The 14,378-nt window shown below is 45.8% G+C and overlaps 1 protein-coding gene across 2 annotated transcripts in view; it reads right to left on the bottom strand.

Moving 5' to 3' along the window:
- The window catches only part of CNNM3 (cyclin and CBS domain divalent metal cation transport mediator 3), a 289,936-nt gene that overhangs the window by 259,812 nt on the left and 15,746 nt on the right, over positions 1 to 14,378 (bottom strand). The gene's annotated exons all lie outside the window — the stretch shown is intronic.

Consider the following 14,378-nt stretch of genomic DNA (forward strand, 5'->3'; position numbering starts at 1 on the left):
GTTCTGACTCCTGGTGTGGCCCTCCCCGAGTCCTCCCCTCTCGAAGATCGCATTCTGGATGGCCACCTTCCTGATAGCACTATCTCCCTGATTTACAAGAAGCTGATTAATAATCACGCCGACTTACTTGTCCGACTTAGGGAGGTTTGGGTCGGCGACGGGCTGGAATTAGATGACGAGGATTGGCAGTCGGCACTCTCTTCTCCGAAAGAGGTCGCCATCCCTGCCCGTCTCCGTTTGGTTCACCTTAAGATCATCCACCGGGTGTATGTTACGGGTCCGCGTCTGGTTACGATGGGTTTTTCCCCGGACGGTCTATGCAAACGCGGATGTGGGATGAGTGCTACATTTCTGCATATTATTTGGGAGTGCCCGGGGGTGGCGGCCTACTGGACTGATGTGCTTGCGGTGATGACTGTTGTGACTGGGATTGCCCTACTGCCTGAGGTCCGACGATGCCTGTTGAATGTGTGGGAACCCACCGACTATTCTGTGGCCCAGACCAGATGGGCGACCTTGGGATACATGGTTGCAAAGCGGGACATTGCGCAACTCTGGGGCGCATCTAGACCTCCTGATGTCTCTGCATAGGAGGACAACATGGACTGGTCCATGTTCCGCGAGAAGACAGTCTATGTAGCTAGGGGCAGACCCAAGGCGTGGACGAAGATTTGGGGTCAGTGGAACAAATATCGTGGGAATATTTGTACTCCTCCCCTGGTTGACCCACCCGATGTTGCCCTGTCTCCCTAGTCTGGTGTTTCCGAAATTTCTCATGCTGTTCTATGATTTGCCTATCCTCCCCGCTGTCCCCCCTCCCCACCTTGCCGAGTCCCATCGATTGGGATTTCGTTTCTCTGATTAGTGAGTTTCCCCTCCGCCTTCTGGGCTGACTTGGATTAGTATGCATTCGCCTTTTTGTAGTTCGTTGGTTTTTGTATGTATATAACAGAAAATGGTTGTGTCCTGTTCTATCTTTCGAGTAACATTTGGTTTCTGATTTATGCCTGACCACGGGAGTGATCGTATGTTTTTTACATTGTGCCTTGATTTTAGCGGCCGGCCCGTGTGGTTGTAGGCCCATCCTTGTGACCCTTATTTGATTACTCAATAAAAGTTTTTAACCAAAAAAAACAACAAAAAAAACACCCCATCTCTCTCCAACTATGTGAAGTCCTCTGCGTTCAACTCAGGAGACAAGATACTTCTACTGCAGCATGTAAAAAAAAGTCAGCACTCCATCTCTGCTGCAAACTTTCAGGTGACTATCCGAGCTCTCGTTCTCTCCAGATTGTATTGTGGTAGTACCCTCCTGAAAGGGCCAACCAAGATTCGCCTCACTCTTCTTAGAGCTGCAGACCACCATGCAACTTGGACCAGATGTTTTACCGCATTGTGCCAATGTTGAATTGGCTCCCTTGGCTAGCAGGAGCATTTTTAACTCTGCTTGCTTGGTCCACATGACTCTTGGCACTATGTACCTGGCAAACAAGTGGCCAAAATGTTTAGTTCAGAATCATTAATCTATGTCTTTAGACTCCCCTTTTCGGAGACAATCTAAGTTGACACTACTTTTTTTAGGTGCTGCTCCTAAAGCCAAACTCACCCCCTAACAAACTTCAAGTTAATGCCTCACTCCTGAACTTTACAAGAGATTGAAACAGCTCCTGTGACCTCTCTGTCAAATGTATCTCTCTTGCTGGGATTAAGCAACATTGCTCTACAAGCCCTCTGCTCTTTTTGTGTTTTTGAACACAGCAAATTATTACATGCATTTGCTACCTTTGTGTTTTTCCTTTCTCTGGCATCTAGTCTTTGAAGGCCCTACCAAGATGTTTTATTTAACTGTCTTGCACCCCCTACATTTAACTGTCTTGCGCCCCCTACATTATCATTCGATTTTATTACTAATGTCGTCCTCATGCTCTCATGTGCAGATATATATTTTGCTTGTACCAACCCCTCCTTAGACTGACTATCATCCTCTCATTTTCCATTGAGTGCTCCGCCACCTATTTATTTTGGCCAGGACCACATTCAATAAAAAACGAAAATAAATGACAGTATGGATTTTATAAGAAAATAACAGAAGACAATTTAGGTTACTGTACTGCGTGTTCTTACCTTGCTTGATCTTCTTAGCATGGCTCAAACACTAACAAGGTACTAGTTTAAATAATAGTACTGCCCGACCCACCTTCACTGAGCTACAAAATTAGCCTTAAATATGTGTGGCAATGAACAAAGTTCTCTACGAACAAAAACACTTTACAAGAGTCACACACAGAAGCATGCTTGTATATAATTAGGTATGCTGCTAATACCATAAACAATTTACCAATTAGCAACCAAGCCTTTTTCTGTAAGAAAGTTAAAACCGTAGCAATACGACTTCACTATACAAACAATGTGGACAAGTAGGACTATAAACGCCTCCTTTGCCTCCCAAAACATACAGTGCTAACAGCAGAATACACACCAGTTAACTTCACATTATGTGTGAAGACAAAGGAACATCTAAAAATGCCTCTGCTAGAATTACTTGTCAATGCCCAGATGGTTCTGAATAATTAAAAGCACCCCGACTCCCAAACAAAATGTACAGTTAAAAGAAGCTACCGCAATCTTCCCTTGAAATTATCAAAAAAGTGTCTGCATTATTGCCATTGTTCTGTGCCTCAGGACAGAGAAAATAAGCATTCGCAAAGTCAGGTCTCACCTATGCAAGAGCTATTGGCTTTGCCAACATACATTAGCCATGTTGTACACTAGCGTGGCTGCTGCTCAGCAAGGCTAAAAGTTAGTGGCGTGAAGACGAGTGGTGTGGAGTGTCGTACAATGGAATGGCATGGTATCGTGGAGTGGCATAGAGAACAGTGATGCAGAGTAAAGTGGTGCAAAGTAGAGTGCAGTGGCATGGACTGCAGTGGTGCTAAGTAGTGGTGAAGAGTGCAGTGTTGCAGAGTACAGTGTCAGAGTGCATTGGTATAAACTGTTTCAGAGCACAGCAGAATGGCATGGAGCAATGGCAAGGAGTACAGTGGTGGAGAGAAGAATAGAGGGGCCTAGGGTGCAGCAACGTAGAGTGCAATGGTGTTGAGTGCAGAAGCTTATAGTGTTGTAGAGTGCAGTGATGTAGACCACACTGGTTTGTAATAAACTGGTGTAGATTGCAGTGGTTTAGATTAGGGTGGCGTAGAGAGCAATGGCGTAGAGTGGTATACAGTGGAGTGGTGCAGCATAGATTGCAGTGGCATTGCGTGGAGGTGCATAGAGTGCAGTGGCCTGGAGTTGGCTGTTTCAGAGTAGAGTGAAGTGGAGCAGTGCATGGTAGAGCAGATTGGTGTACAGTGCACTGCAGACTAGAGAGGCGTACAGAGCAGTGGCACAGAGTACAGTGGTGCAGAGTAGAATGTAGTGACTTAGAGTGCAATGGTCTATAGCACCGTGGCGTAGAGTCTTGCAGATTAGAGTACAGTGGCGTAGAGTGCAGTGGAGCAGAGTGCATCGTTTTGAGTAAAGTGTAGAGTGCATTGCAGAGGCGTAGAGTGGAATGGTGCAGAGTAATGTGGAGTGCAGTGGCATAGAGTAGATTGTTTAAGAGTAGAGTTTAGTGGGGCATGGTAAAGTGCATTAGAGTAGAGTGGGGAGTTCAGTGGCACACAGTAGAGTGGCAGAGTGCAGTGTCAGTCAGTGGTGCAGAGTAGATTAGAGTGGCACAGAGTGTATTGGCATCGAATGGAGTGGTGCAGGGTAGGGTGTAGTAGTAAACGTATGGTCTGATTAATAAATATCACAAAACACTTTAAAGCACACACATACACCAGAGAACATGTTATTTACACAAGTACCTAAAAATATACCCGATTAGAACATAGAAATGTATATAACCTGACTCAGAACGAATCAGCGATTCTATAAAAGTGCAATACTTATAACAAAAACATACAAATATTAGGTAAATTTTTTTTTTAATTCTTTTTATTAAAGTTTTTTCTTTACTTTTTTCCGAGTATTCCAATACATATTACAGCACAAATAATCAGAATACACAATAACACAAATAATTTCATTTCAATTTCTTGCATTAGCTATAGCTTCATCCCCAGACCCAACAGTGGAGATCCCTCCACTATCTCCCCCTTTTTTCCACTGATCTATGGGTTGCCATTTCTTCCTCCCCAATGTTCTCGCCCTTCTGCCCTTCCTATCATATATTGCCTTCTCCAGATTGTACGTAGAGAGTAGCCTTGCTACCCATGTTTGGAATGTCGATGGTGCCCTGTCAAGCCATGCCCTCGCAATACCAATCCGATATACTGCAGCTGCCATAAACAGAAATTCTGTGGGGAGGCCCTCTACCCCTGCCATCACGCCCAGCATTATAAGTTCATCTGTCATTTTGGTCTTAATCCCTAATGAGCCTTCCAAAAATTTCTCAATTGCCACCTTTAATGAATGCAGTTGTGGACACTGCGCAAACATGTGGACAATATCCGCATTACTTGAATCGCATCTCAGGCAAGTTATTCCTGTGACCCCCCCCCCACTGTGCAATTCTAGCAGGAGTGTGGTAAAGAGAGTACAGTGTTTTGTAATGCTGTGCTAGTAGGGTCGCTGAGCGTAAAACTGTACGCCCCAAGTCTAAAGATATCTGTAATCCCTCAGGACGAGTCCCCACTTTCTCCACCCACTTACTAGCGTGTTTTTCCCCATCGTCATTTTTAGGTCTCGCCTCTCAATGCGCATGCACATTGAGCGAGACTATAGGGGCTTAAACAAGGTTTACCTAGACTGGCGATTTGATGCTGTGCCCGTGCGCTTTTAGGTCAATGCGCAAGCGCATTGACCTAAAATGCGCGTGCACATCATCAAATCGCCATCTGTTCCCCAGCAGCACTCCTCCCACTCCTTTGAAGTGAAGCTTAGCTTCACTTCAAAGGCCCCTGCTGCTTCACACTTGCCGCTCTCCCTGCTCCGCCCGTGTCGCATTTCTCCTCCCCCCTCCCCACAGCAATGCCCTCAGTCTTGTTCTCGGTTACTTCCTTCTGTCTTTCTATTTCTGTCTCTCACTCCTAAAACTCTGTCTCTCTGTGCCTCTCTCTGTTACTTCCTTCTGTCTTGCTATCCCTGTCTCTCGCTCCTCCAACCCTGTCTCTCGAGTCTCGATGCCTCTCTGTTACTTCCTTCTGTCTTTCTATTTCGGTCTCTCGCTCCTCAAACTCTGTCTCTCGATGCCTCTCTCCGTTACTTCCTTCTATCTTTCTAACCCTGTCTCTCCGACCGCCTCACTTTCCTTATCTGCGCCCTGGCGTGTCAATATCACATAATGTAATTATATGAAACAACGCGATAGGTTTTGCTGACGCGCTTATCCGAACAAAGTAGAAACAGAATGCATCTCCTTCTTGTCTTTTATTTTAGATCACTTAATTTTTTGCCCCGCATGGTATTTAGGGAACACATGAAATTAGAGTGCTGTAATGGACATGAAGCACACACGTCACCTGATTTCATACCGTAGACTGGGCGAATATATAAAATAAATATAGCCACAAAATTTAACGTGATCTGAAAAGTATACACTTTTTCTTTAGTGGAACAGAAATGTAGGTATATTTAGTAAAATGATGTTATGTCTACAGAGTCGCTATTGCTTGTTCCTCCTGCTTTTCATTCTGAGCCCTACAATGCCACCAGCCGCCTGCCTGCCTCGCATTACCAAATCAAAGGCAGCCCAGTCTCCCTCCCACAAGCTTATCAGCGTGCGCTCACACATCAAAGCCATCAGCCTCCCTCCCATCTCCCCCCTAATTGCTTAGCTTTCACTTTCACGGCCGCGAGGCCATGAGCTACTTTAAAGGGATCCGCCCCCCGCGCCGCTTGCATTTCCTGTACTTGTTTCTCTTTGCTCATATTTCACTTTCTCCATTTTACCCTTTCTTCGCTCTCAATCTAACACTCTTGCCTTTTAAAATCGAGCTCTATATGTGTCTTACTTCCCTTGTTCTTTTTCTCCAATTCTTTTTGCGTGTCTTGCCCGTTTTCTCTCTCTCTCGTTACCTCCCCTTTCTACCTCTCTTTGTTTCTCTCTCTGCCCTTCTCTGTTTAACCCAACCAGGCCTCCGTTGCTCTCCATCTAAGCCTCTCTCTTCCAGGATTTTAAATCGTGCGTCGATGCAGTATCTTCTCCCACGGGTACATCGCCAGGCAGGAGTCAGCACGCGCCTCCCGGAACCCGAGGACGTCTCGTGACCATCTCTTTGCCTCATGATATAGTTGACATTGATATGCTTACAACAGGTTTCCTGGAAATACCATCTATTTCCAAATCTTCCTGAAATAAGATGGCATCCGCCTAGGCGCTGTATTGAACTGCATTGAAATTACAGTTATGTAGCGCTAGGCACCCTTGACTAGACGCGGAAGCGCTATATTTTGTGTTAGGAAAATGAAGCATGTGCCGTGCTGATCAGTGCTGGTCAAGGTGGGTTAATGGCATTTTAATGGCAGCCGGTGTGTGACGAGTGTATGACCGGTCTCTGTTACAAACACCGATGTCGTGATCCAAATATATCCGCCCAGTGGGCACAGCCCGGGTGAGGAGGGGGTGGGCTTAGCTTGGCTTTGCGGCTGGGTTCTCTGTCTCACTTTATCAGGTACAACATTAAACCAGAGGAAACCCTACATTGTGGCACGGCTGCCAGCTGTCCTTAATCACGCTTGCCCCCTGCAATTCACTGCTCGCCACACCGCCCCCTCGAAAAATATTTCGGAGTAAAACCATAGCACAGTGGTCAGATTTCTATCCTTGTAATATAGATCTGCCCACATTTAATGCACACACAAGTGAACTTTTCTCACTGACATCTGTGGGTACGTGTAGTTTCTTCCTCCATATGCAATCACCTCACGTGCAATATTGTATGTATTTTATTTCACATATGTTAATGGGGTATCTGCTTATTAGGAAACAACTGATTCATAAAATGATAATTTATTTTTCACTAAAACGTTTTAAGTGTATTAATGAGAAGGACTAATTAACAGACATAAAACACTAGGCAAACACATGCACAGTACAAAACTCTCAGCAACACCCAGGCTTCAGACAAGATCATACCTTTTTTGGAGACAAACCACTCCATCCCTAAAGGTTGCACTTTCTTCCTCAGTCCCATATCTGTTCTTTTCCCTTGTCTCTGAGCCTCTGTTTCATTTCTCCTGTTCCTCCTGAAGGCTTCGAGTTAATCTTACTACAGAGTGCAGAAAGTTCCGGGAAAACACTCAGCATAACTTAACTAAAAACACACACACACTCACTCAATAACTCCCTCGTCTCTCCCTCCATCCCCCTCCCTCCCTTTCTCTATCTTCCCTCTGTCTCTCGCCCACGCTCTCTTCTCCTTCCCTCTTTCTCTCTGTTCCACCCTCCCTCTTCTCCCTCCCACTTCCCTCTCTTCCCTCTATCTCCCACTCTTTCTACCACCCCTCTCTCTCCTTCCCTCCCTGCTCTCTTCCCACCCTCTCCCTCCTCTTCTCTCTCCCCTCTTCACACTCCCTCTTTCTCTCCCAGCGCCCTCCTCATCATCTTCTTTCTCTCCCACTACCCTCTCCCTCTTGCACTCCTCTCTCCCCCTCTCTTGCACTCCCCTCTCTCTCCCCCTTCCCTCTCTCTTGCACTCCTCTCTCTCTCCTTCCCCCTCTTGCACTCCCCCTTCCCTCCCCCTTCCCTCTCTCTCTCTCCCTTCCCTCTCTCTCTCTCTCTTGCACCCCCCCTCTCTCCCCTTCCCTCTCTCGCTTGCACTCCCCCTCCCTCTCCCTTCCTTCTCTCTCTTGCACTCCCCTCTCTCCCCCTTCCCTCTCTCTCCCCCTTCCCTCTCTCTCCCCCTTCCCTCTCTCGCTTGCACTCCCCCTCTCTCTCCCTTCCTTCTCTCTTGCACTCCCCTCTCTCCCCTTCCCTCTCTCTCCCCCTTCCCTCTTTCTCTTCCACTCCCCTCTCTCCCCTTCCCTCTCCCCCTTCCCTCTCTCCCCTTCCCTCTTTCTCTTCCACTCCCTTCTCTCTCACTCTTCCCTCTCTTGTACTCCCCTCTCTCCCCTCTCTTGCACTCCTCTCTCTCTCTCTCTCTCTCTCTCTCCCCTTGCACTCCCCTCTCTCTCCCTCTCTTGCACCCCCCTCTCCCCCTTGCACTCCCCTCTCTTGCACTCCCCTCTCTCTTGCACCCCCCTCTCTCCCCCTTCCCTTTCTCTCTTGCATCCCCCTCTCTCCCCTTCCTTCTCTCTCTTGAACTCTGCTCTCTCTTGCACTCCCCTATCTCTCCCTTCCCTCTCTCTCTTGCACTCCCCTCTCTCTCCCTCTCCCCCTCTCTCTCTTGTTTGAAGTGTCACTCACATTCTAATCACCCCACAATATATATCGAGAGGGGCAGTGTTTCTGCCTTCTTCAGACATTGCCTTACTTAATGTCAATGAACCCACAACACACAATTACACTCTACTGAACACAACATACACTCCACACAATACCACTCAGTGCCACATAATTATATTGTACATAATTACACTGCGCTCAACGCAACATACACTCCAAATACCACTGAGTGCCACATAATTACACACCACATAATTACACTCTACTGAATGCAACACACACTCCACACCATACTACTCAGTGCCACATACTTATATGCTACATAATTACAATGCAACATACACTCCAAACAATACCACTCAGTGCCACATAATTACACGCAACATAATTACACTCTACTCAATGCAACATAAACACCAAATACCACTCCGTGCCACATAATTACACTTGACTGAATGCAACACACTCCACAATATACCACTCAGTGCCACATAATTACACGACACATAATTACACTACGCTCAATGCAACATACACTCCAAATACCACTCAGTGCTACAACGCATATTGTGTTGCAATAGGTGTCACATTTGCGAAAGATAAAACTATTGGCATTGTAAATAACAAAGCTATTAATTTTTGAAACATTGTGATTTGTCAGAACAATACATGTAAGACAGGGGAAAACTAAACATGTACCTTTACTAATGCTATGGATGTCACATTTGATACTTTTATAACTATTGGCATTTATAATAACAAAAGAAACTTTTATAATTTGCACAACATTAAAAAAATGTAAATAATATTTCAATTTACCACACCAAAAACTCAAACTTTTCTATTGCGAGACCTATTGCATTTCCAATGCTTGTTTAATACATAAAGCTCTGCATACAGCTGCCGAATTGTACAGTGGTTGCTCCTTTCTATGTAATCCATTATTCTGCAGTGGCCAAACCCTATTAAGCCTCCCTGTTTATTTGCAAAGTAGCTTCTAACCTGTAGATACTTAAAAAAGCTGTTACCAGAAATCTCAAATTTTGCCTGTAGTTCCTGGAATTGTAAAATCCTCCCCTCCCTAGCCAACAAATCCCCTGCCTTCTTGATCCCCTGATTATCCCACTCCTTCATAACTGAATCCCTAAAAATATTCCCTGGGAGTGAATGACTCGTGCGTAATCGTATATATCTATTGTATCTACCTATTCCGAGCTTTTTTGCGGCCGCCTTCCAGATATTATATGCCGGTCTTAAACCTGGTGTGTTTGAAATAGCTATAATCAATCGTGTTTAATAAACCATTCTCAGCCTCTCCCCCCACCAGTGCCCTATATACAATCGTGAAGCCAGGTCTGTCACCCCTTTACTTACTTGCCCCTCCACCTATCAACCCTTGAAAATACTGCAGGGCCGCGGCCCAGTAATAGAGTCTGAAATCTGGGGCCCCCCTTTTCCCTGGGCAGTGTCAAACCGATAAGCTCTCCTGGTCTTCCCTTGTGCCCAGATAAGCCTATTGAGTATTACTTCTAGTTTACTAAACCATGCATGGTCAAAGAAAAGTGGTATAGCCCTGAATATGTACAAGAATTTCAGGAATGTTATCATCTTGATCACGTTTATGCGGACCATTAGAGTCAAGTGTAAGTTATGAATCCTTTCAGTATTTCTCTTTACTTTTTCTAGTAATTGTTCCATATTTAACCCCACTAATCTATCTAAATCGGCGGTCACTCTTATCCCTAGATATGTTGCTTCGGGCACCACTCTAGCGTCCTGATGTATTGTATAACTATTTTGCACTATCTGGGTCTTCCCTTTGTTAATCAGGTATCCTGATACTGCCCCGAAATTCACTGCCTCCTGTTCTATTTCAGCTATCGCCCTCCCTGGATTCGGTGTTATAATAGCCACATCATCCGCATAGGCGAATAGTTTGTACTCCTTTTCATGCAGACTGACCGGGGGAACGTTGTTATTACTAGCAAGTCTCCTTAGCATAGGATCCAGATATAAAGCGAGGGGCGAGGCTGGGCAGCCCTGCCTAGTCTCGCGTCTTATCTGTACTGCCTTTGTGTAACTTTTATTATCCTTGCAGTCGGCCCTTCATATAGGGCCTGAATCGCTTTAATATATCCCCCCTATCCCGAACCACTTCATAACCTTCCACAGATAGTCCCAGGAGACCCTGTCGAAGGCCTTCTCCGCATCGAGAAGTATAGCCGCGACAGGGTCTCCTGCAACCTCTGCAGCATCCAAGATGGTGATCATTTGCCTTGTATGCTGGGTGGTCCCTTTCCCTGGGATGAACCCATGTTGCGAGGTGCTGACTATACCCTCAATGACCCGGCTCAATCTTTGAGCAAGCGTTTTAGAAAAATGTTTTGCATCCGCATTTAAGAGGGTGATTGGCCTATAAGGCCCTGGTTCTAGCGGAGGTTTATCCTTCTTTAAAATCACTATGATGTCTGCCCCTGCCCAGGAGTGTGGTACTGACCTACCTAACTGTGCCTGCCTAAAGGTCGCCAGCATGTCCTCCCCCACTGTATCCCAAAAGGTCTTATAAAATTCTGCTGGGATTTGATCCGGCCCTGTAGCCTTCCCCGATGGAAGATTAAACGCAGCCTCGCGTACTTCCTGTAAAGTTAAAGGGAGGTCTAGCTTCTCTTTCCTCTCAATACTTAACATTGCATGTGGTATCTCTGCCAGGTATTCCGTGATCTCCAAATCAGTGCTGTTTTGGTTCTGTTCATAAAGATTTTCATAAAATTTCCTAAAGACCTCCTGCACCTCTTCCACCTTGTTTACTATCTTACCTGTGCCATTTTTATTTCCCTTATTTCGCCTGCTGCTAAACTTGGTCTAGTCCGAATTGCCAGTAGGTGGCCTACCCTTTCATTATATTCATAACATTTTTCTTTTTTCGCCAGAAAATTTCCCGCCGCCTTCCGTGCCAAGGTTTCCCCTGCCTCTGCTTTATTTAGCTCTATTTCCAACAATATCCCCTCTATTGGTTCATGATTGGTTATGGCCATGATTAAACTCTCTTGTAGCCTCTCCAGGTCTCGAAGCCTTTTATCCATCCTAATTTTCTCCTTCTTACCTCTCTGCAGCGTGTAACTCAGTGTTTCCCCCCCCTAACTCCGGCCTTAAACGCATCCCAAACCATATCAGCCGAAGCTGATTCCCTATTAATCCCCCAGAATTGTGTAATCCATTTCTGCATTTGTCTAACATACTCTTCCTCCCTCAGCAACCCTCTCTCAAAAGTTCATGTGTTGGTTTCCCCCCCTCTATTAACCAGTGGAAGACTTAGCACAAGCGGGTTATGGTCCGATACTATCCTTGGCAGCCGTTCTAACTGGGAACCACACATCATGGAGCTTGAAATAAAAAAGTAATCTCGCCAGACTACCTCCCTATGGTCCACCAAAGCATTATGTTGTGCTAGATTATATATAGCATTGCATGTCTTCCTCTTCCGACCTCCATAGGCTCCCCCGCCCGTTAATCCCAATCCATCCAGTCCATTGATATTAAAATCCCCACCGCATATTACAGGCTCTGGCCACAGTGGAAGTTCCAAGTCCAGATATTCAAAGACCTCAGGCTCATCATCCGTAGAACCATAAACAGAAACAATTGTACAATACCCAGCGGCTGTTTCCCCTTCCACCATTACCCATCTCCCCCCCCTGATCCTCCTTTTTTCTTTTCAATTTAACAGTCCCTTTCTTGGCTAATATAGCGACCCCCCTTGTCCTAGTTTCTTGCTTTGTGTGAGCGAGCACATCAAACCCCATCTGCTCCAACATAAATGTGTCCTTTCCCACAATATGTGTCTCTTGGAGGCATATTACATCCAGTCTCAGCATTCTTAACATGGCAGCCACCTTCTGCCTCTTCTCTCCGTTATGAAGGCCACAAATATTCACAGAAGCAATCCTTAACGCCATCTGTACTTGCTGCTTTTTTCCTTTCTAGTCGCCACCTTAGTACTCCCCTCTAGTGGTGTGTCTCTGTGTATTTTGTCATTTTGTGCTGTATTTTCCAAACCCCCCTCACCAACACCCTCCCCCCCTCTTCTCCCCCTCCCGCTGACATCCCACCCCCCCTTCCACAGGCAAATAGGTCACACATGACCTATGTGCGACTGCTATGTGTTGTAGTGTCGCCTCCCTCTCCTTCCCTTATCTAAGCCTAGTCTCTACTCTGAGTGTTTGCTGTAAACCTGCCCTTAGGGCGGTATATTAGGCTTTTCATTTAATATTTTTCCCCCCTCTGTGCTGCTCAGTAAGTTCCGCTAGAAATTCCCCCGCTTTATTTCCGAGAAAAACATCCTAGTATGCCCTCCTACAATAACCTTTAATTTTGCTGGGAACATTAGATATGCCTCTGCAACCTGCCGCTGGAGAGGAGCGATTAGTTGCCCGAGCCGCCACCGCCTCTCCACTGTCACGCGGCAAAAATCCGGTCTTGCGAAAAACGTAACCCAAAACGTAACCCCCTCATATGTTTTTAGGTCTCGCACCTATCGATGCGCGCAAGCGCATCGAGCGGAGCGAGAATTCAAGTAGGCAAACTGCTTGTGAAACCACCAGCTTTTTGCCTGGCGTTTTCACGAAGTTCACGTGAACCACGTGATCAACATGAACGCGCATCAGCCTCCCTCCCCCCTAATTGCATCTTGCCGCAGAGCACATCAAAGGGTTTCGCCCAGCGTGCGCTCTGCGGCTTCTCGGCTTCTCCTCCCCTAATTATTCTTCCTTGCATTTCTCCTCCCCCTCCCCAGCCAGCTTCCCCCAGGCCGTGTTCCCTCATCCCTCGCACCCCCTCATATTCACTCACTGCACAGGCAGTCACACAATCCACAAATACAAACTGTATTAACACACTAACCTCTCTCACGCATCACTGGAAGCCATCGCACAATCACTGCGCTGACACTTTCTGCATTGCCGTACTCAGGTACAGCACAATTCACAGGTACTCAGTTCGCACCTTCAGTGATAGCATATACATTAACTGCACAGAATTACACTGAAGGCGCACACACTGCAAGCATATACTAGCGGCTCTTTCTTTCTCTAGCACACACAAAACATATACAATAAACCACAATAACTGTAGACATGACATTCATTGATATAGTCATGTATAGAGAACATGCATGTCGCAAACACTCAGAAAGTATACTTGCTGTATGTATTTTCACTCACTGCGCATACTGCACGCCAACATTCACTGCACCAATACACTGACACATCTCTCTCGCACTTAGAGCACACAAAATCATTGCACAATCAATGTATTGATCAAACGGTCACTGACACACTCAGGTGGGCGCAAACACACGCACACACACGTGGAAGCTGCTCAGACACTCGGTGCCCACCCTCGCTGACTGCACATTCCATGACTTAACAGACTATAAACACATGCATGCTTACTGCAACAAAACACTCATGGTACACAAGAACATAGATGGTCCCTGCCGTCACTACTCCGCATCCATAATGAACTCAGCAGTGATCATTGTGTGGTAATAAAGAACTACATTTTACAGACATCTTGCTGTATGCAATTCAAGGATCCAGTATTATTGCAAGACTACAAGCAGCCTGTATGGAATGGGGAATAACAGGCAGAACTCAGTGTTACTGATGGAATATTGTGTGGGAAATTCCTTTTTCAGACACTAGAGGAACCTTCCAGACTATAAAACAGTTTGAATTGAAATGCATTATGCCACTTCATGCACGTATTGCATTTTTTTTTTGCCAACACAAGGACCGATGTTGTTAAACTAGCATTGCTACTTTTACATTTGTTGGGTATAGTGAAATCTGGCCATCGCTAAAGAAAGAACACACAGAAAAAATAAAATAAACACACAGGAGCAGTTCATACTAAAGCTGGGTGGGAGGAGACAGCTTTTAGGAACCCCCCCTTGGGTTGAGTGTTAAAATACAATAAAAAACAAGCATTGGCATTGCCAATAGGTCTC

Source organism: Lissotriton helveticus, chromosome 11 (genome assembly GCF_964261635.1).
Source record: "Lissotriton helveticus chromosome 11, aLisHel1.1, whole genome shotgun sequence".
NCBI lineage: Eukaryota > Metazoa > Chordata > Amphibia > Caudata > Salamandridae > Lissotriton > Lissotriton helveticus.